This window comes from Mercenaria mercenaria, chromosome 9 (genome assembly GCF_021730395.1).
Source record: "Mercenaria mercenaria strain notata chromosome 9, MADL_Memer_1, whole genome shotgun sequence".
In the NCBI taxonomy this organism is placed as follows: Eukaryota; Metazoa; Mollusca; class Bivalvia; order Venerida; family Veneridae; genus Mercenaria; species Mercenaria mercenaria.
The window spans coordinates 9287592-9309030 of NC_069369.1; the positions used below are offsets into that span (position 1 = coordinate 9287592).

A 21439-nucleotide genomic window follows, 5' to 3' on the forward strand; every position below is an offset into this window, starting at 1 on the left:
GGTTGAGCAGAACTCAACATTTACGCATGTTAAGAGTACAAAAAGCAATTTAGAGACATCCGCAGATGTGTTCATATGGTGGTGCACATGTTAATTTCATGTTACATAACTCTGTTCAAGTACTCTTCATTTGGAAACAACGTAAAGTAACGTCATTGTGACGTCATGACGTCATGTTTTGCTTAGCAACGTCATATGACAGTCATGTCTGTTTGCATGTGTGATATGGAGTAATAATAAAGTGTAGTTCATCTAATAGAGGTGTTGGTGTAGATTTCTAGTATTGACAAGTGGTAGCAGAGCGTACCAAAGGATCCTTGGTGAAAATCGGCGTAGTGTGCCGTAATTCTGGCGTTTTAGGGAGTAAAAATTTGTGTATTGTGGTGTACAATTGGCGAATGAATTTTAGTGTTTTGAGGTGAAATTTTGGAGTAACATCAGAGAATTAAACAGGGAGTTCAACATGACAACTAGGATAAGCCCCCCAGTATTTGGAAAAGGAAAGAACTATGAAAGATTTAAGCAAGAACTTTTAGCGTGGAAAGAAATAACAGATCTAAATAAACAAACACAAGGTATTGCTGTGGCATTAACACTTCCTCAGGATGACGAGTCACAAATTAGAGAGAAAGTGTTTGATCAGCTTCAACTAGATTAATTGAAAGGTTACGATGGATTAAGTGTTTTAATTCATTTCTTGGATCAGCATCTTGCTAAAGATGATCTCACGGATAGCCTTGAAAAAAATTGAGGATTTTGAAGACTTTAAAAGATTAGAAGGTCAATATATAAATGAATTTGTGGCTATGTTTGACTCGAAGTACAGAAAGATAGAAAAGAAGAATATGACACTGCCCACAGAAATACTGGCCTTTAAGCTTCTCAGGAAGGCTAATATTTCGAAGGAAGAAAGGTTATTAGTTCTAACCGGTATGAATTATGAGAACAAGAAGACTCTTTACGAGGAAGCCAAAAAGTCACTGAAAAAGTTCAAGGGCAATGAAAACGAATCATTGCACAACCAGGCAAGTAGTATAAAGTTAGAACCAGCATTACTGGCTGCCAACGAAGAGGCCCTGTTGGCAGCTGGGTATTCGAAATTACGGGGCGCCTATCGGGGGAATTACGGTTGTGGAAGAGGAAGAGGCTGGTATCGAGGGAAACAAGGAAACCATAATTCGAGGGTTAATCAGAGAGGGGAGTTCGCCACAGAAAATGAGAAGAAGGGATTAATAAAGAAAATTAACCCCACAGGACCTGATGGACGACCATTGATATGCAAATCGTGTGGCTCTTATAGACATTTGCTGCCTGCATGTCCTGATAGCTGGGAAAATATGAAGAGTGTCCATGCTGTACTATTCACTGGATATGATAGAAACGAGATTAGACGTCTGGGTGTTGATGCTCAAAACTGTGCAGTCTTGGACAGTGCTTGTAGCAGTACAGTATGTGGAAGCAGTTGGATGGACAATTATGTTGGTTCTTTGGACAAAACAGACAGAGAGAAGGTGTTGAAATCAGAAGGTCAGAGTGTTTAAATTTGGAGGGGGTACATGCCTGAAATCTAAAGGTGAGTTCAGCATACCTGCTGTTGTTGCTGGAAAAGCGGTGATCATAAAAACTGATGTCGTAGAGTCTGATATTCCTTTACTACTATCACGTACGGCAATGAAGAAAGCAGCAATAAAAATGGATCTAGAAAATGATACGGCAACAATTATGGGGCAGGAGGTAGCTTTAAACTTAACAACATCAGGTTATTACTGCATTCCAATAGATAAAACAGTGGAAGTTCCAGTAGAAAAAGTGTGAGCAGTCAAACTAGAAAATTTGAATGCCCAAGAGAGATACAAAACCCTACTTAAACTGCACAGACAATTCGCACATCCTGCGAAGAAAAGGTTAGTAGCACTTCTGAAGGATGCTGGAATATGGGAAGATGATTATGAAGAAGATCTTGAACAGATAGAAAACAAGTGTGAACTGTGCAAAGTGTATGCTAAGACTCATTCAAGGCCAGTAGTAGGTATGCCTATGGCCTCCAAGTTCAATGAAAAAGTTGCAATGGATCTAAAACAATGGAATGGGCGGTGGATAGTACACATCATAGACATGCGGTCGAGGTACACTTTGTCGATTTTTATAGACAGAAAGAAGCCATGTAATATCATAGATACCTTGATGAAAGAGAGGGTAGGGAAATTTGGAGTGATGGGATCTTTAATGACAGACAATGGAGGGGAATTCAATTCAAACGAGGTAAGGGAAATTACATCCATTCTGAATATTCGGTTATGTACCACATCAGCCGAAAGTCCATTTCAAAATGGTTTGTGTGAAAGAGTGCATGCAATTACTGATATGATGTTGACCAAGCTTCATGCCGATTATACGGAAGTTAATTTGCAGACTCTTCTTTCATGGGCAAATATGGCAAGGAATTCTTTGCAAATGTGGAATGGTTATAGTAGCCATCAACTTGTCTTTGGTCATAATCCCAACATTCCAAACATCATGAGTGACAATTTGCCAGCTTTACAAGGATCGACAAGCGGTGAAGTGTTCGCAAAGCATTTGAATGTACTACATGCGACAAGAAGAGCTTTTATACAGTCTGAAGCTGATGAAAGAGTAAAAAGAGCACTCGGAAATAAAGGTAGAGCCTCAGAACAGGTATTTGAACATGGTGACTGTGTATTTTACAAAAGAGAGGGTCGAGAACGCTGGCTTGGACCAGGAAAAGTAGTTTTCCAAGATGGGAAAGTGGTGTTTGTGCGACATGGAGCAGTGTTTATGCGTGTATCTCCTAATAGATTACAAAAGGTGAACACTTTGTTTGACAGCAGTGACAGTGTCAGTGAAAAACAGAGTACACATTTAGAATGGACTAATACTCAACCAGAGATAGAGAACACAAGGTCAAGTGATCATCAAATGGTAACTGAAGATTTACCAGCAAGAAGATTTGATGATGACATACAAACAGGGCTAGATATAGATAGACAGTCGGAAGTGGTCATACAGGATAGAAAGATACTGAAACCAAATGATAAGATCCAGTATAAAAAGCAAGACACTGATGTATGGATTCCTGCAAAGGTTATTGGAAGGGCAGGAAAGGCAACAGGGAAGAACAAACACTGGTATAACATTTAAGAAGATATTAGTAAAGAGAAAAAGAGTATAAATTTGGAACAAGTTGACTGGGAACTATTGACTGATAACGTGAATCTAGTTTTGAAGAACAGGGATGTAAATAGTAATATCACAGAGGCAAAAAGGGCAGAGTTACAGAAATTTAAACAATTCAACACATATGAGGAGGAAAACGACTGTGGACAAAATACTTTACCAACCAGATGGGTCATAACTTCGAAGAATGAACAGACAAAAGCTCGTCTAGTTGTTAGGGGCTTCGAAGAAGATTTCACAATGCAAAGTGACAGTCCAACAGTAGGTAAAGGAACTATGAGAATGTTTTTTGATATTGCTTCCATTAACAACTGGATTGTTAAGACCACAGATATTAAATCGGCATTTCTACAAGGTCAGGAGTTAAAGAGAGATGTATACATAAGGCCACCAAAGGAGTGTGAAAATGCTGAAGGAGTTGTCTGGAAGTTACGTCATGGGTTATATGGACTTAAAGATGGTACAAGACAGTTTTATCTGAGTGTGAAGGAAGAACTACTGAGACTTGGGTGTCAAATTTCTAAAATGGATCCTGCAATGTTCAGTTTGCATACAAATGGAAAGTTGAATGGTATTGTTTGTTGTCATGTTGATGATTTTTTGCATGCTGGAGATGAATACCTGGAGAAAGTAATGACTAGTCTGAGAAAAAGATTTGTAGCGGGTAAAGTAGAGGAAAGCAGTTTTGATTATATTGGATTTAGAGTCATACAACAATCCAGAGAAATTTGCCTAGACCAATGTAAGTAAGTAGGAAATATAAAGAGTCAAAATTTTGATTCAAAACGGCTCCAACACAAAGAAAATATACTTACAGCTGAAGATCAGTCAATCTATAGACAAATTATTGGTCAGATAAACTGGGCTGTACAGGGAACTAGACCAAACATGGCATTTGAACTTATAGATTTAAGTACCAAATTAAAGCAAGCAACCGTTGGTGATTTGTTAAGGGCAGTAAAAGAAGTCAACAGACTGAAAGATGTAAGATCTTTCCTTTCATTCCCAAGACTTAGCAGCAATGTCAGTGATTGGAGAATTGTGGTGTTCACAGATGCCTCTCTATGTAACATCAATGATGGGACTGGAAGTACTGCGGCTTTTGTTATATGGTTAGCTGACACACAGGGAAGATGTTGCCCATTAGATTGGCATACAAACAAGATTAAACGAGTTGTTCAATCGACAATTGCTGCTGAAGCGCTAAGTTTACAAGAAGGACTTGAAAGTGGCTATTACTACAGACAAATGCTGGAGGACATTATGAAGCTTCAACGTACAACTATACCAATAATAGCTTATGTGGACAATAAGAGTGTCATTGATGCTGTGCATTCCACCAAGTTAGTTGATGACAAGCGTCTGCGGGTCGACATAGCAGCCATTAGTGAATCCCTGTCCAGAAGAGAAGTTAATGAGATACGGTGGTGCCCGGGAAAACATCATCTCGCCGACTGCATGACCAAACGAGAAGCTTCTGGCTACAGTCTGCTGGAAGTATTCCATTGAGGGCGATTTTCAGAAGAATTTAAGATATAGACTTTTTTCATTTTTCTCATTAATTTACATTTCAATTATTTTCTCAAGACGTTTTCTGACAATTTAAAATTCTCATAAACCAAGAAGAAGAAAAGAAAAGAAAATATAATGAATGTTAATTTCATGTTACATAACTCTGTTCAAGTACTCTTCATTTGGAAACAACGTAAAGTAACGTCATTGTGACGTCATGACGTCATGTTTTGCTTAGCAACGTCATATGACAGTCATGTCTGTTTGCATGTGTGATATGGAGTAATAATAAAGTGTAGTTCATCTAATAGAGGTGTTGGTGTAGATTTCTAGTATTAACAGCACATGGAACCTTCAAATTAATGATACACTAGTGTGTAATTTCATGCAAAGCGGCATATGGTCCCCAGTTTAAGAACTGGCTTTTCCTAAACGAGAAAACAATGGGCAAAACTAAACAAAATGGAATTTAGAAAGAAAATCTGAGGTTTCGGAGCCTGCATATCACAGAAACTGTCAAAAGACAAAATTTAAAAAAAAACAGGCACCATATCCAAGCCATCTAGCTGGCTTACGCAAGGTCGCTGGTCCCACCCAGGTGCCCGCTCGCGATGAAGTAATTGACGAAGAGGAACCTGGGGTCTTTCTCCACCATCAAATGCTAGAAAGTCGCCAATGGCCTAAAATTGTGCCGGTGTGTCGTTAAAGCCAGCAATAAACAAAAGGTAAAACGTTACGACACACAGAACCGCTTCTGTTGAATAAAGCAATCTCACATAACAAAAATCTTGTTTATACAGAACTTTCCTCCTGGCTTGCTTAAAAAAATGAGAACAAAAAAAAATGGTTCAAAACTGTGTACGATATTTACGACTATTTACCAGCGACAAAGTTATTTCTATTATTTGACTCTATGCATTTTCGCCAGAAAAATCAGTGACCTTTTTCAAGTTTTACATTATTACTTACCAATACCTTTGGTTAGTACACTGCAATGATACAATATTTATTGAACTTGATTAAATTGATAGTATGTTCAGTAGTCGGATGGATACGACTTTTAACAGTCTTCAAACATTAATTCAACGGAAAAGTGTCATGTTTTTAGTATGTCATTGAACACTTTATAACGTAGAAAACTTCTATTTTGAAATATATATTATTTTATATCTGTTGTTAGTGTCAGTCTTTATTACCCGTGCATTACATTAAAACAAAGCAGAACTTAACAAAAACAATGGCGATTAACGTACAGACATCTTAAGACAATAAATGCTCATATCAATGAAGTGCATTCTGCAAAACATCGTCTTTATCACTTGAAAATCTTGCCTTTCCATTAAGACAATGAACTGTTTACAGTAAAAAAGTATCTTTACAAAACTTTCAATATTTCGTCATACGTATTTTGTAAACAAACTTCATTTTTTACTTTTGGCATAAATTTCTAAAACTGTATATTTTCTGTTTTACAAACTGTAGTCAAGTTTGTAATGAGTATTATACGAAAGTCCATTAAAAACCTTAGACGGAACTTTGGTTTTGCACTTATAACTCCTATGAAGTTTCATTCAAGCAAAGTAGTAGTTCGGAAGAAAAGATACCAAAAAATGTCAAATTAATAATCCTAGCGTACAATGCAGATGATATGCACATATTCAATTCAAGTCATTCACAGCAGCTGTGGATTAAAAAAAGATCCTTTAATAAATACTGCAAAGATTTTCAACTAAATTTCAAACCTCTAAAATAGTCCATTTTTATTTGATAACTGAACCGTCTTTCTAATAAATGGCAATAAGAATGTCAGTATGAACAAGTGAAAGAAGTATTGCCGGGCGATACAATGTCTCCTACTGGGAAGTGACTAAATACCTTATCTGAAGAATAGCCTAATTATCTGATATAATGTCCATGATAGACATACGGTATTATGCTATAAATACAAGCTTCTGCCAGGCCAAGAAACTAATATATTTGACCTAAAATATTTTACCTTCAATGTGACCTTGACCTTTCATATGACATATTTACTCACATTTACTCATTATGGGGAATATTTTTGTAAAACTAGACACTGTTAATACCATCTGAATCGCTAACATGAGAGCGAGAAATTAACCTTTATGCTAAAGATCTGGAAACTGCGCAAGGTATATCTTCTTCCAATGGGAAACATTTCTGAATCCTTCACGGATAGTCCAGTAACAGACTCAATCAAACCAAGTCTGCTATCATGTTTCTTGGTTGCGTTCTATGTTTCTAAGGCATTCTTTCGCAATATTTATTTACTGTACCAGCCAGTATAAAACTGCAATAAAGGTGATCAAACTAAATTTTTGTTTTTTGTTTTGTTGGATTTAACGTCACATTGACACAATTTTAGGTCATATGGCGGTTTTCCAGCTTTTGAAGGTGGAGGAAGAACCCTTGTACCCCTCCGTGCATTATCAGTATTCCATCGCGGTCAGCACCTGGGTAGTAACACCGAGCTTCCGTAAGCCAGCTAGATGGCTTTCACACATGAAATCTTTGAAAACAATTCAACGCCCCAAGCATGGCTCAAACCTAAACCGGTTAGCGGCAAGTGATGTAAAGTCAGTGACTTTAACCACTAAGTCACGTAGGCACCTGATCAAATTAAATAGATCTTTTACATTATAATTACTAGTTTTACACAACTAAATTCCCTGGTCTGATTATGGCGTGTAAGGACAAAACAACAAAGTACATTGACTTCAAACATTTGACGTTAATTGACCCATCCTCTCTTCAAATCAATATGCATCACACGCCATAATTTAATAGAAAGCAATAATATCTGCTGGACGACCAACTGGCTTACAAAACAGTAAAGATATCACAGGTCAATGAACGAATATTTAGTAGACATACTTCGTTTGACCCGAAGCCTGCTGGCGGCAATTGATTCTGTCGTGCAGTCTGATCATGGTCTGCACTGTTCGCTTTTCAGTCAATAAATTTTCAGTAAACTCCCCTTCAAATGATAAATGGTACAGCCCAAGTTGAATGATGGACCAGTCCATTACAGAAATTTAGCAGGGTAAGGGTTAAAAGATGAAAGCTTAAGAATGTGATAAATAATACTGAAGAGATAAAATATCCAATTATTTCTAGTAAAAGTTGCAGAAGACACCAGGCGAGCAGATAAAATAATGTTTATTTAGATAAATAGCAATTATAAAATAAAAAAGAACAAAAGCAACATGGGTAAAATCACAGGAAACCGCTGTAAGGTGTGTAAGAAATTAATGTCAGTAAACAGAAATGACGTGATAATGTCTTAAAGACTCACAACAACAAAGTTTCAATTTCATCTTATTATTTTTTTTGTAAAATAAAATTTGTTGTATCGAGAAAATTGTACTACAAAAAGGAAGAAAGAGCACTACAATTTGATTTTTATGAAATATAATTTAACAAATTCAAAGAAATATCTCTAAATGTAGTTTAAGAAACATTTAACAGTATGTTTTACGTAGCAGCCGTTCTCATGTAAGTAATAAATACTGATTATTAATTATATATGAACCGTTATATGATACAATAACACAAGAATTTACTTTTCTCTTTAGCCGCGCATGTATCAAAGTACTCCTCTAAGGATGCAATTAATATTCTGGCCTCGTGCTGTTCGTGCGTTTAGAATGATTAAACATTTAATCTTTATGAGCTCATCTTTATAATACTTGCTTGGTTATCATTGCTGAATCTTGAATACGCTCATGACCTTAATTCTCATCTCCACTGAAACATATAAAATATGAACTATGATCATTAACGGATTGTATTCTATTTTATCAAGGAAGTGGAAGCACACTGTTATTATATTGGGAAGCATTCCATTAAGCGTTCACTGTCTGAAAGGAAACGGAGTAAACTACCAAGACGAAACTATATAAAAATCAAAGCCTTGAGATGTCTGATGGTTGCGGGTTTTGCTAGATTTATTTTCTGTTTGAATGCCAACCTATAAATATACATGACATTGTATAAAAATCAAATACAAATGTGCCTAATGTCTAAGATTAACTCTGCCTGACCTTACATGAACTTATCTAAATTGACAGCTGGAAATCAGTGATGTAACAATCGGCTGGAATACCTTATCTTTGATAGATCTTGTATAATCTAAATGGTCAGTGTGAACGGATGTAGGTTGAATAAGAACTGCTTGATCATTGATAATTCATCCGCATTGTTCATGAATGGGACTACTTTGGGAAGCACATGAACATCCTTTGGATGTAACTTGGAATCAAATAAAGATGCTATGTGATTGTCAGAAATACACTTAACTTTGGTAGCGGGATAAAACCGCAACCAAAAACAACTAAAAGCATTAAAAAAAAGAATGATTTAAATTACAAAATAATGTACAATGAATATAAGGCAGTGTTGTGTTTTTTCTTATTTAACCGTTTTTAAAAAGCCATTACGCTTGTACCTCTGAATAAACATTAATTGATGTTACAGTTATTATAGATCTTAAAGCATAGTACTTCCCCTTAATGTCTTCCATCTTCGTAACTATGCGGTTTGGATATTATCATATGCACCTGTATCACCGGGCAAATAAAAAAAACTGTTTCTCCTTCATAACATTCATTTGTGTTTGCAGCTCTATATACACAAAACATTTGCTGATGACCTTCTTCACTTACAAGTAATATCAAATGTGATACATGAATTTCGTTTTGTTTTCAGCCTCCATCACTATATGTACCCTGAATAAATCTTATTCAGCACTTTCAGATATTATTCTATAGACCAGTAAATCTTCAGATATGTTACGACGGACAGTTAACTTAATCAGCGTATTTAACAGAATTGCTTACAGAGTATATTTCTAGTAGACAAGGTTTGAGATCGTCAGAGAATTCTGAATGTCGTTATGTTGTTCCATACAACAAGTGCAAAACATTCAATGATAGAAGTTTTGGTCCAAAACTTTGGAATGAACTGCCGTTAGAACTACGCAAAAGTAATTCACTTGACACATTAAAAAAATCTTAAGACACTGTATTTCAGAGATTTCGCGGTACTGTTTTGAATGTTTTGATAACTGTTTATTATGCGAAAACAGCAGGTGATAGTTCTTAAATTTTTGTAAAAGGTTTTACATTTCAACATTTATATTTCCAAGGTTTGTTTAATTAAACGCGCTTGTTGGTAAGGCTCTATGGGTAAGGTAGTGTGTAGTATTTCTTTCTTAAATAGTATATGATGGCATCATTAACCGGGGGGTTTGAACCTCTATATGCAGCTCGTCTGGGCGTACCATGTGATGCTTTAAGCACTGGTATTCGCAATAGGGGTAAAATGACCTCAAGGGGAGGGGTGCGGTCATGACTGTTTGTTACAAAAAGGCTGTTATTATTATTATTGTCATTATTGATATTGTTATAATAATTAATATTATTACTATGTACAACGCCATTGAATATATCATTGTATAAAAATAGGCGTTTAAACAAACTATTCAGTTTCAGTTTCAGACCAGTAAATCTGAAAAGGGGAAACAAATAAAGATGTTCAAAGTCCCTCGTCTTTGTGTGATTATTTAATAGTTGTGATTCATGCTCAGAACAAGAGAGTCACAGACGGACGTACTTACGAACGGACGGATGGACGGAGAATAAAGTAATATCCAACCTTCTGTTTGGATTAGGGGTCGGATAAAATAATTGTTATACTAAGCAACATACCTTAAAGAATGTACAAAATGATTATGACAGTCTTTATTACTCTTGATTACTCCCATGTAAAGCCGAACAATAACATAAACCAAATCAAACAGGTATAAAACATCCTAAGACAACAAATTAAATAAGCCTTGTAACTTTGTAATGTTGATTCCCTATTACGCTGGCATTTTGTTTTGTCTGCGTTCTGCGCAACTTCAGATATCTTACGACGGACAGTTAACTTATTCAGCGTTCGTAGATTCTGTATTGTGTACCTGATTTCTGCAATTAACTGCCAAGTTTTCCTCATGTATTAGCGGTTTTTATCAAATTGTCGCCGCGCCTGAAGGCCGAACTCACTACCCCATGATCCATAATAAAAGGTTCGGATGTTTTAAAGTTGTTTTATCATTAAATATCACAACAGCAGTCTTCAAGTTTTTGTGTGGTGGACGTAAAGCTAGGACTCAGTGTTGTTATGTGGTCTAGTCGTCTGTCGTCATCTATCTGTTTACTAGAAGTCTGCTGAAGCTTGTGGGAATGAATATGTTGGGAAAAAAAACATATTTTAATGTGAAGTACATGTACTACTTTTTAAATTTATCCCTTACAGTAAATGTGACAGTTTTCTTACGTATTTCTATCATCAATGATTCGCAAAATACGGAAACTAAAATGTCAAAGGTCCATAAAAGAACAATCAAGTTCAAAGAAACGGCCCATGCACATCACACTGATACGCTATAGCATGGTAAATCACCACACAAATGTCTATAATATAGAATAAAATCTAAAGAAACAGGATATTGGAATAGAATACAAAGTTGATGTTCATTATGCAATCAAAATATTGGAGCTGAATTGCAGGGCACAGATCTTTCAATTAGATAGCCCTGTTCTTTTATAAGAACAAAGTTGGAAAACTATGGCTTACGTTATTCATTTTCTTGATTTTTAAAAGATATAAATATATCAAAATATTAACTTTAGGATTTTTTTACCATGCCTTTATTTGCAGGTTAGTTATGTAGCAGCCATACATTTGTATATCTTTTATTTTTGTCTATATTTGTTTGTTTATCTCATATTTTTATGTTTCAAATAATAAAATTTTGAATCTTGAAATCTTGGGTGTTTATGCATTTGTCCATCAAGGAAATATATACACTCACGTACATAAACAAGGTAAAACGTATACAGACAAAGTAAACAAACTTAACAAATAAATAAACATGGTGGAGCACCGCCTTGTCCTATTATTGCAATTCATAAAACAGATTCTCAATTTACAAATAAATTTTTAGGACTTACGTACACCAGAGAAAGCCTCCTTTAAGTACTTCTTTATTGTCAATAATAATAGACAACGTTCCAAAGCTCTGCTCAGAGTCCTATAAAGAATTTGCTCATGTAAATATAAATGTCGTGATTTCAGACCACACTGGTGTCACATATCGCATGTTTTTTTCCCTTTGTTTTTTTTTTTTTTTTTACTTTCTTCGCTTTTCGTTCGTTTTTGCGTACACAGCATTTGTTTGACAAAGCTATTCTGAAAACTAACATACAGTCTTAATTGTTTCAAATTAATTCGGATATTGGACAAGCTAGAGATAAAAACTCAGGTAATGGCCGACTTGAAACTAATTCTTTCAATTTAATACTACTTTGCATTTGTTACATGAAAAATTCCAAGCGAACAGACAATAAAGGATATAATTATCATATGTTTTGCTCTGAATTATTGAAATTCCCTGATAAATTTACGTTGACATTTTTTCGCTGCTTCGTAATAAGATACTTCCAAACAATTGTGTTGTGATGTTACTCTGTTTGATTATTACTATTTAGACGTACAATTTCATACAAGCAAGAAAGAAATTATTTTTTCTGTATTACACCATCAACAAACGATATATAAACATTTATTTTGTTTATATGTGATTAATATTATTTAAAAAAGAAATAAAGAAAACCATAAAAAAACAACAAAAAAGCAAAAAGCAAAAACAACAGTGATTAAACATGCATTGCGAATTTTCTTTGAGACAAATCTCAATAATGCTACAATGGATGGGTTATTATTATTATTTATTGCAATTTCTAGTCCTAAAATATTTGAAACACATGTGCAACATGCGGTTATTTTCTACTTTGGTCTACAAGACATATTTCAATTACTGTTATTGAATTCATGTTTCGCATCTGTACGAAGCTTTAAAGCATGTGTTTGTCTGAGAGACAACGTTTAATTGTAAGCGTCGCAGCATGAGAATACTGTGTTTTCACTAAAATAAATGAGCCGTGCCATGGGTAAACCAACATAGTGGGTTTGCGACCAGCATGGATCCAGACCAGCCTGCGCATCCGCGCAGTCTTGTCAGGATTCATGCTGTTCGCTAACAGTTTCTCTAATTACAATAGGCTTTGAAAGCGAACAGCATGGATCCTGACCAGACTGCGCGGATGCGCAGGCTGGTCTGGATCCATGCTGGTCGCAAACCCACTATGTTGGTTTTCTCATGGGCGGCTCATTAATGTCTTAATGCCTGTCACAACCAAAAACATCCCTACGGTGCATATGAACTAATTCCCAGGTTTAAACGGAGATGTAACGATAGAATTTAAATACAAAGTTATTTGGAATTGTAAATAGACAGTGTTTCTTTATTATATTGCGTTTATGTTATAAAAAAGACATCCTGATTTCACAAGAAAATTGCAAATGAAAAAAAGCGAATATTTTATAGAATAATTACAATATATCCTTTCCGCAGCCTTAACGTACTAAAACTTATTGGCGTCTGATGGCCCTTTCACGCTTCCGTAGAAACAACATTTATTACACGAAACTTATTTTGAAAATATTTCTGAAATGTCTAGGTCTGCAGCTCACAAATACGGCTATATCTTACATCTGAGGCATATACTGACACTCTCAGACAACATAAAAAATGACATTTTGAGCGATTTGATGAGGTTCCAAAATTATCAATGTACCCTTGGTCCGTTACGGACCCCTGTGGGATTTGTGTTTATCCAGAGCTCAAATACTTTTCCATAGATTAAAAGCTGACATGCTGTACTAAAGCCCAGGAAATTTCAATTTGTGATAAAGTGCTGAAAATTGGCTCAAAAAGCAAAAAAAAAAAAAAAAAAAAAAAACAAAAAAAAGAAGTCCACGCGCATACATTTAATACATTTAGACGGGGTAACCCCTGCGCGTGACCCCTGACTATCTACGAATCAAAATGCGGCTTTCGTTTTCAAGTTTAGCATTTCTACTTTCATTTTATTTACTTCCGGAAATAGCTGAAGGTCGAGTGACGTCATTTTCTGTGTTGTCAAAAACATATATATACCTGGCGAAGTTGCACAAATATGGCCGTCCTAAGGATATGAAGGAGTAACTGACATTTTAGAAATGAATAAGAAGGACCTCGTTTCAGTTTACGCGCTGTTTTGTTGTGTTAATTTATACTTTATAATTTTCATGTTTGCTTGTATTTCGTTATTCATAAAAAAATACTGTTATGCCATGAGATACATTGGTAAACTAAATTACTTTTATGCAATGAGATACGTGACTTTTATGTCACCACTGGTAGAAGAATAGTTAAACGCGCATTAACTGAAATTCAAATGGCCAAAAACCTATGTACACTAAAATTTGAAACATACACAATGTATTACAATTACGAATCTTTTGAATATTCATTCATTCATTCATTCATTCATTCATTTATTCATTCATTCATTCATATTCATGTACATATAAAGTCGCAAAAATACAGGTATAATTATGGAAAACAAGTCACAGTAACTTCAAAGGAAGCAATAAATGCTTAATAAATGATACTCATTTTGTAATACTCCGATTTAAGGTTTTCTTTCAAACAAGCTGTACCAGTACTAATCTCTTTACCACAAGTAATTGCCAACTTCTATAAAATAAAAATAAATATTTTTACTGTCAAATATGTCTAATTCTTTTACAAAAGACACTTATATAAATTAATCTATTGTTTTTACTTCGTTAGTTTGTATGCATCATCGAGATGCTGGCAGTATTTAATGACACTTAGAAATTTATTTCTACGAAAACAAGAGGTCGTAGAACACGAAATGCCCCCTTGATGCATTCAGTAACTGCACAAGGAACAGAAATTATTTGGTCACAGCGACCTTGACCTTTGACCTACTGACCTCAAAATCGATGGGGGTCATCTGCTGGTCATGATCAACCTCCCTATTAAGTTTCGTGATCCTAGGCCAAAGCGTTCTCAAGTTATCGTCCAGAAATGGTTTAACTGTTCCGGGTTACTATGACCTTGACCTTTGACCTACTGACCTCAAGGTCAATAGAAGTCATCTGCTGGTTATGATGAACCTCCTTATTAAGTTTCGTGATCCTATGCCTAAGTGTTCTCAAGTTATCGTCCGGAAACGGTTTAACTGTTCTGGGTCACTGTGGCCTTGACCTTTGGCGTCATCTGTTGGTGATGATCAACCGGCAACTGTGACTTTGACCTTTGACCTACTGATCTCAAAACCAATAGGAGTCATGACCAACCTTCCTATCAACTTTCATGATACTAGGCCCAAGCGTTCTTGAGTTATCATCCGGAAACCGATTGGTCTACAGACAGACAGACTGACCGACCGACCGACCGACCGACATCAGCAAAAACAATATACCCCTCCTTTTTTGAAGTGGGGCATAAAAATCATGCTGAAAATCTTGCGATACAAACATAGCCATTCAAAAACGAGTAAACATCCGAAGTATGTCAATGTTCAGTTTTTGTTGTAGTTGTTGATCTTTTTGTTTAGAAATATATATGTTTTACACCAAATTAATTGGACATTACCTTTTACATTGTAATTTTGTCGAATATAAGTTATCAGTATCATAAGAAAATAGAATGATATAAATGTTAGAAATCTTGTGAAGTCAATCACAATAAAGCAGATTTAAACATTCTTTGGTTGGATTACTAAAATTTATCTGATTTTATTTTACACACTGTCTAAAACAATTAAAGGAAATAATTCTATTTGCTAAATATAATTAGTTAAAAATATGCTATTTGAGGCATTCCTGACAGGCACTTGGCGCACAATTTCAAAATTATCACAAATACTTCGATTAAACGTGGAAAATTTGTTTCAGTGTGCAAAAATCTTGCGCGTGATACACTGCGCGCAACATAAAATATCAGTCTGAAATTGATACCTGAGCTACTTTGCGTGAAAGGTAGTACGTGTTCATGGATGGAAAGACGTAAGATCAATGATTACCGAACGTTCGCATTCTGTCGTTCCGCAGCAGAGAAAAATTTCCACCGTGCTCAGGGAAATTTTATAATTCACTACAAAACATTTTATCCGCTCGCTTGGCATTCATATAACAAAACAAAATATACAAATGCAAAGTAGTCCAAATAAACTTCAATTTCTAGACACAATTGTCACCGTATGCATGATTTAATTGCGACAGGAATTATTATTATAAGAAATATTCTCTAAAGTATAACTGTGTATATCATATAATGCGCGTTACGCAGTACACAAAGGAAACGTGTTGAATACGCACATTGACGTATGAATTCTATAGATTACGTCACATACGTTTATATTTTGAGTTGGACAGTTAGTTTTGTTTAATTTTGGGATTTTTATGTTAGAATTTTGGCAACCATTTTAGTTTAAATTTCTTATACTCATTTAATCATTATACTCGATCGTGATAAAATTTATTTAAATCACTCTTGAGTATGCTTCCTGGAGAAACAATTACTGATGTCATATGAGAAGGTATGGGTGTGACCCAAGTTGGCTCGCACTACCGACCTGGAGATGGAGAGTCTTAAGTGCGCTCTGAAGCAATAACTCCTCTGCGTAATAAAGCTTAATAATATAATATACACATAAGAACATTCATTACACACATAAAACAATATCTGATAGTACCATCACTTTTTTTTTTATTTCTTTGCCTCTTATAACTAAAAGTGTAAATCACTTTTTTGCCTCTTATAACTAAAAGTGGTAATCACTATGAGTAATAAATTATAGCAAAAATAAGTGTAAGTGAATTGTCATGCTAAAAATGCCACATTGTGTACTGTATTCATCCCAGGTATATCAGACAAACCAAAGGAATCTTGTAAAAAGATTTATAATCTATAGAAGTATAACGTAAATAGGCTGCATAGATTAATCTACTTCCATTTGTATATGACGTTGTAACATTAGATTTGAAGATACACCGTTCATGCTAACCAGCATAGAATTAACAAGCAAATTCCACCAAATAAATTGTTTAGTGAATGAGGGGACTACATTTTGAAAGATATAACAACTCTGCAGTAACCAAGGTCAGGAGATGATGACGAAAACGTATTAACTGTGCGTACACCACCATCCTATAGTGATCTACATTTGTGTAAAGTTTCATGAATATTAATCAATGGGTTAACTTGTTTTGAGGGAATTTATGAATTTCAAAATAACTGAAGGGCAATGACTTTGCAGTTACTAAAGCGACCCTGATGAAAGATGTGCAAGCACCACCGCCTATATTTGTGTTAGGTTTTTTGAATATCCATCAATAGATAACTTTGTTACGTGGGGTTTTATGGACTCTAAAATATTACTCGGAAGTTACTGAAGTGATCCTGACGACAGCTGCACGTGTACCAACCCCTACAGTGATCTTCATTTGTTTAATGTTTCATGAAGGTCCATTGACATGCTACGTAGATGCAGTCAAAAATCCCTATCTACCTAATCTGCTTCTACTGAGTCAAAGGCGATAATAGTTAATGTGAGCAAACGTCATGTGCTAACTGATAATGTGAGGTTTGTTGATTGTAGTTGAAATATGTTTTTAATTATAAGCATTTTCAATTTAAGCGACAGCACATGTAACGAATGGGTTATCACACGAGACAATAATGCAAAGTGACCAAGGGCTGAAAGAAAACAAATTTACATTTGCAAATCAAATAAATGATTCTAAGGACTTTCTGAAAATCCCAGTAACTAAATTACAAACTTTAACACACCTGGCACCATTATGCGATTTGATTTAGTCAGTGAAATTTTCTATAATTCCTGTGAGATATCTCCGTATTTCATTCAATATACCGCATTAAAGTCATAAAGCACTTATCATTGGCATTGGCTTCACGCCGGACAAAACTGGAGATAGGGGAAAAACACTTTAAACATTGGAATAAACATAAAACAATGAAATAATTGCACATAATGCCCCTAAACCAGTTTGTTAGTGTTTGTTTCGGCGGATATATTTGGTATTCAGACTGTGTCTGAGATGCTATTTGATATTTGACATCTCTTATTAACTATGTGTCTTTTTGTCAGACTTATCTGCTTTCTAGTCAGGAATATAATTTTCTATTGGTTCTGAGGGTCAATACAAAACGTTACACATTTTTGTTACGTTTACCTTCTGTATACTCGTCGTCGAATATACTGTTAAATGTCAATAACATTTAAACATTTAGATGTTTTCAGTCAATGACATTTAACGTTTAGATGTATTCAGTTAAACAAAACGGTATTTATTTTTGTACTCTACAGTTTAATTATCATCATCAATATCAGATAGAGAGAACATAAGAGGTAGTATTTCATTTATGCTAGAATAGTGTTAGCGCATGTTCATTTTGTGCTATAACATCATCAGAATCCCTCGAGAATCGTTGGTACCCTCGCCCTACCGGGGTCGGCCGCCAACCAATCCCTCGGGATTCTGCAGATGTAATAGCACGAAAAAACATGCCTTATCCCCCCTACATTCTATACCAGTATCTGTACGCTCGGAGTGAAATATAAAAAAAAAATATTTTAGGTAACGTAATGTGAGAGATGAATTGCACCATTTTAAAAGGTGCTGTGATTTCCTGACCTAGATTTCGTTTACTAGCCTGTCCTTTCCAAAATAATAGGTAGACAAATCGAGCACATCTGTAGACAACTTTGCTAAATATGCATATTGCCAATAAATGTTGTATAGAAGCTACGTATTTCCATTTGTTCCAAACGATATATTTTGTAACTACGACAGTTTGATAGATTTTATCGCGTTTTGGCCCACTACCTTTGAAGACTACAGCCTGTACTTATACAATGTAACTGTCAGACGATAACATGGAGAACAAATAAACAATAGGCGCGAGCAGAAAGAAAACAAGTTCACGGTTGCAAAATATATATTTCTAATGGGTTTGTAATGAACCTCAGTAACTAATTAAAAATGAACATAAAATACTTGGCCCAATAATGCAAGACCACATGCTTTTAGCGCGAGTTTCCATAACTGCTGAGAGGTATGTCTGTACTTCAATTAAAATAAAAAAGCCATTTATCATGATTACTGGCGCAGTCATTTCAATCTCATTCATACCTATTAAAACATCGCACAGAAATACACGCTAAATCTTACATTTCGATGAAACGAAACAACGCAATAAACATGAAAACCCCTACTGAGACCAAATATTTTTCCCTTATTTTCCTTTTTTCTAGTAAGGTTTTACTTCTTTCAAGACTTATAATTGATTTATTGTACAAAAATGGAGAAAAATAATTTGATAAGCGATTTCTTGCTGTTCAAAGTGAATTTACTACTTAAAGAGAAGGGGTAAAGTTACACATATTTAAACATATTGAGTTACATGCGGTAAAGTTTCTCTATTTTGCTTTCACTCTTTAGATGACATATCGAGGAAGAAATTTAGGTAGGTTTTACGTCTGCCCCAAGGTTACTTTCGAATGAAGTAAGCAAAATTCAAAACAGAAACACAGGATTCGACCTTATTTTTTCAATGTTAAAGTTAGAATTCTGTCTCATTAAATCCGTTTACTTGAGGCACCCTAGAAAAAATGATACTGACATTTTTATTTTGTGTTTTATTATTGTTTACCAATAGTTTGATGCTTCTTTTATTAAAATTAATGGTAAAATGAGTTCTCTGAAAACGTTTTGGATAGTGGTCATCACTTTGAAATTTGTCTCTTCTTGAGCTTGAGGAGATACCGTAAGTAATACAAAATTTATAAAAATCGGCACGGTAAAAGTTGTTAAAAAATAGCAAAACAGTGCGAAACACGGTCACCCTTAAGAATATACCAAGCAAATGCCATTTTGCAAACATTACTATTAGGCATCTAATACCTTAATAACTTTATTTAGTGAACAACTGTTTAGTAAGTAAAATAAAGTAATGTAGCCGTTTTGTCTACGTAAAATGATAGCAAATTTGTTTCCTCATTTTATACTTATTGTAACTCGTCAGGCGGATACTGATGCGGAGTGCGGCTGTACCGGTTGCTTACCTAAATTAACGAAGATATGACACCAATATATGAAATATGAGAACAAATACACGGTGCCACGCGTTAAAAGTAAACTAAATAAACAGAAGGAAAATAAATAAATGCTTCTAATGATATACTGATGTATCTCAGTCGCTAATTAAAAGTGAAATATTAAACATCCGGCATTTGGAAGTAGTCTGTATATTTTGTATACATCTAAGGGCGTGTTTATTTTACATTCTGAAAGGTGTGTCGTACTAAAAAATATCGAGTTAAAATCATTAAGTCACCTATCATGCATATTTGCAAGATTCTGTAAACCAAACATTGGTTTTTTTTGTTAAAGAACAAACCATATCAGGAACTAGATGCCCACATGAAACATATCGAGCCCGCCAGCTGTCAAAAGGACTAGGAGTTGCACATGACACCCTGTCTCATTGAGGCAAACATTTATGCCAAATAAAAAATGATTGCAAAAAGTTACAATATAAGTTATTTATAGTAACAACAAAGGGAAGTAAATCTTTAAGAAACTCTAAGTCCACACAAAAAGCCTTACCAGTAGAGATAAGTCAAAATACACCTCAAAATTGGATGTAACATGCATATTGTACTACAGAAAAGTGGTCTTGATTTTTCCCTACGACACGTAATAAAAAGTTACAATATAAGCTATTTATAGTGACAACAAAGGGAAGTAATTCTAGATTCTTGCACATGACACTCCGTCTCATGATGGTGAACAATTGTGCCAAGTTTCATCAAAATCCCTCCATGCATGAAAAAGAAATGCTCCGGACAAAGTCATTCTTGTATCTGACCTTTGACCTCTAAGGGTGACCTTGACCTCAGACCTAGGGTCCTGGTTCTTGCGCATGACACTCCAGCACATGGTTGTGAACATTTGTGCTAAGTTACATCAAAATCCCTCCATGCATGGAGAAGAAATGCTCCGGACAAAGTCATTATTGAATTTAACCTTTGACCTGCAAGTGTGACCTTGACCTTTGAGATAGGAACTGCGGTTTGCGCATGACACTCCGTCTCACTAAAGTTAACATTCACGCCAAATGTAAACAAGATTGCTCCATGCATGTCAAAGTTATGGTCCGGACAAACTAATCCGGACGGACGCACGCACGCACGGACTCACGGACGCACGCACATACATCGAACAGCCATTTGGACAACTATGTCTTTGCTTCCGCAAGCGGGCTCGACAAAAACGAGCATACCATATGTAATTTATGCGCGCAATGTTCCTAACTTGTTTCCTCGGAGAGCACATTTTATTTAGAAGAATTAAATGTGATATTTGTTTTTAATGCATCTTACTGTCAGATATATCTGATCTCGAGTCGTCAGGAACATATCTTCCTACTGCGTCTGTCGTTGCACAACGTTACTCGTTCATACACAAAATATTATTTTAAACGATAAAAGTTAAAATTATACACGAACAAGTTATATTTAGTTCAATAAAATTATAATCATATTCCATTTAACGTTTCATATCCTTTGTATTCATAACGTAAAACTAGCACCAACAGTAAATAGCTTTGCTGCCATAGTTTTGACAAATCACAGTTTACATGCGTTCACACCAGCTCGTTTTATACTGCTGTTGCCCATTTTGGGGAATATGATAACTATCACATATTACAACTGTGAAAAGA

At 35.2% G+C, this 21439-nt stretch overlaps 1 protein-coding gene across 2 annotated transcripts in view; it reads right to left on the reverse strand.

Annotated features, from left to right (window-relative positions):
• LOC123546439 (G-protein coupled receptor dmsr-1-like) overlaps positions 1-21439 on the reverse strand; it is a 279955-nt gene that overhangs the window by 207806 nt on the left and 50710 nt on the right. The window lies entirely within an intron of this gene.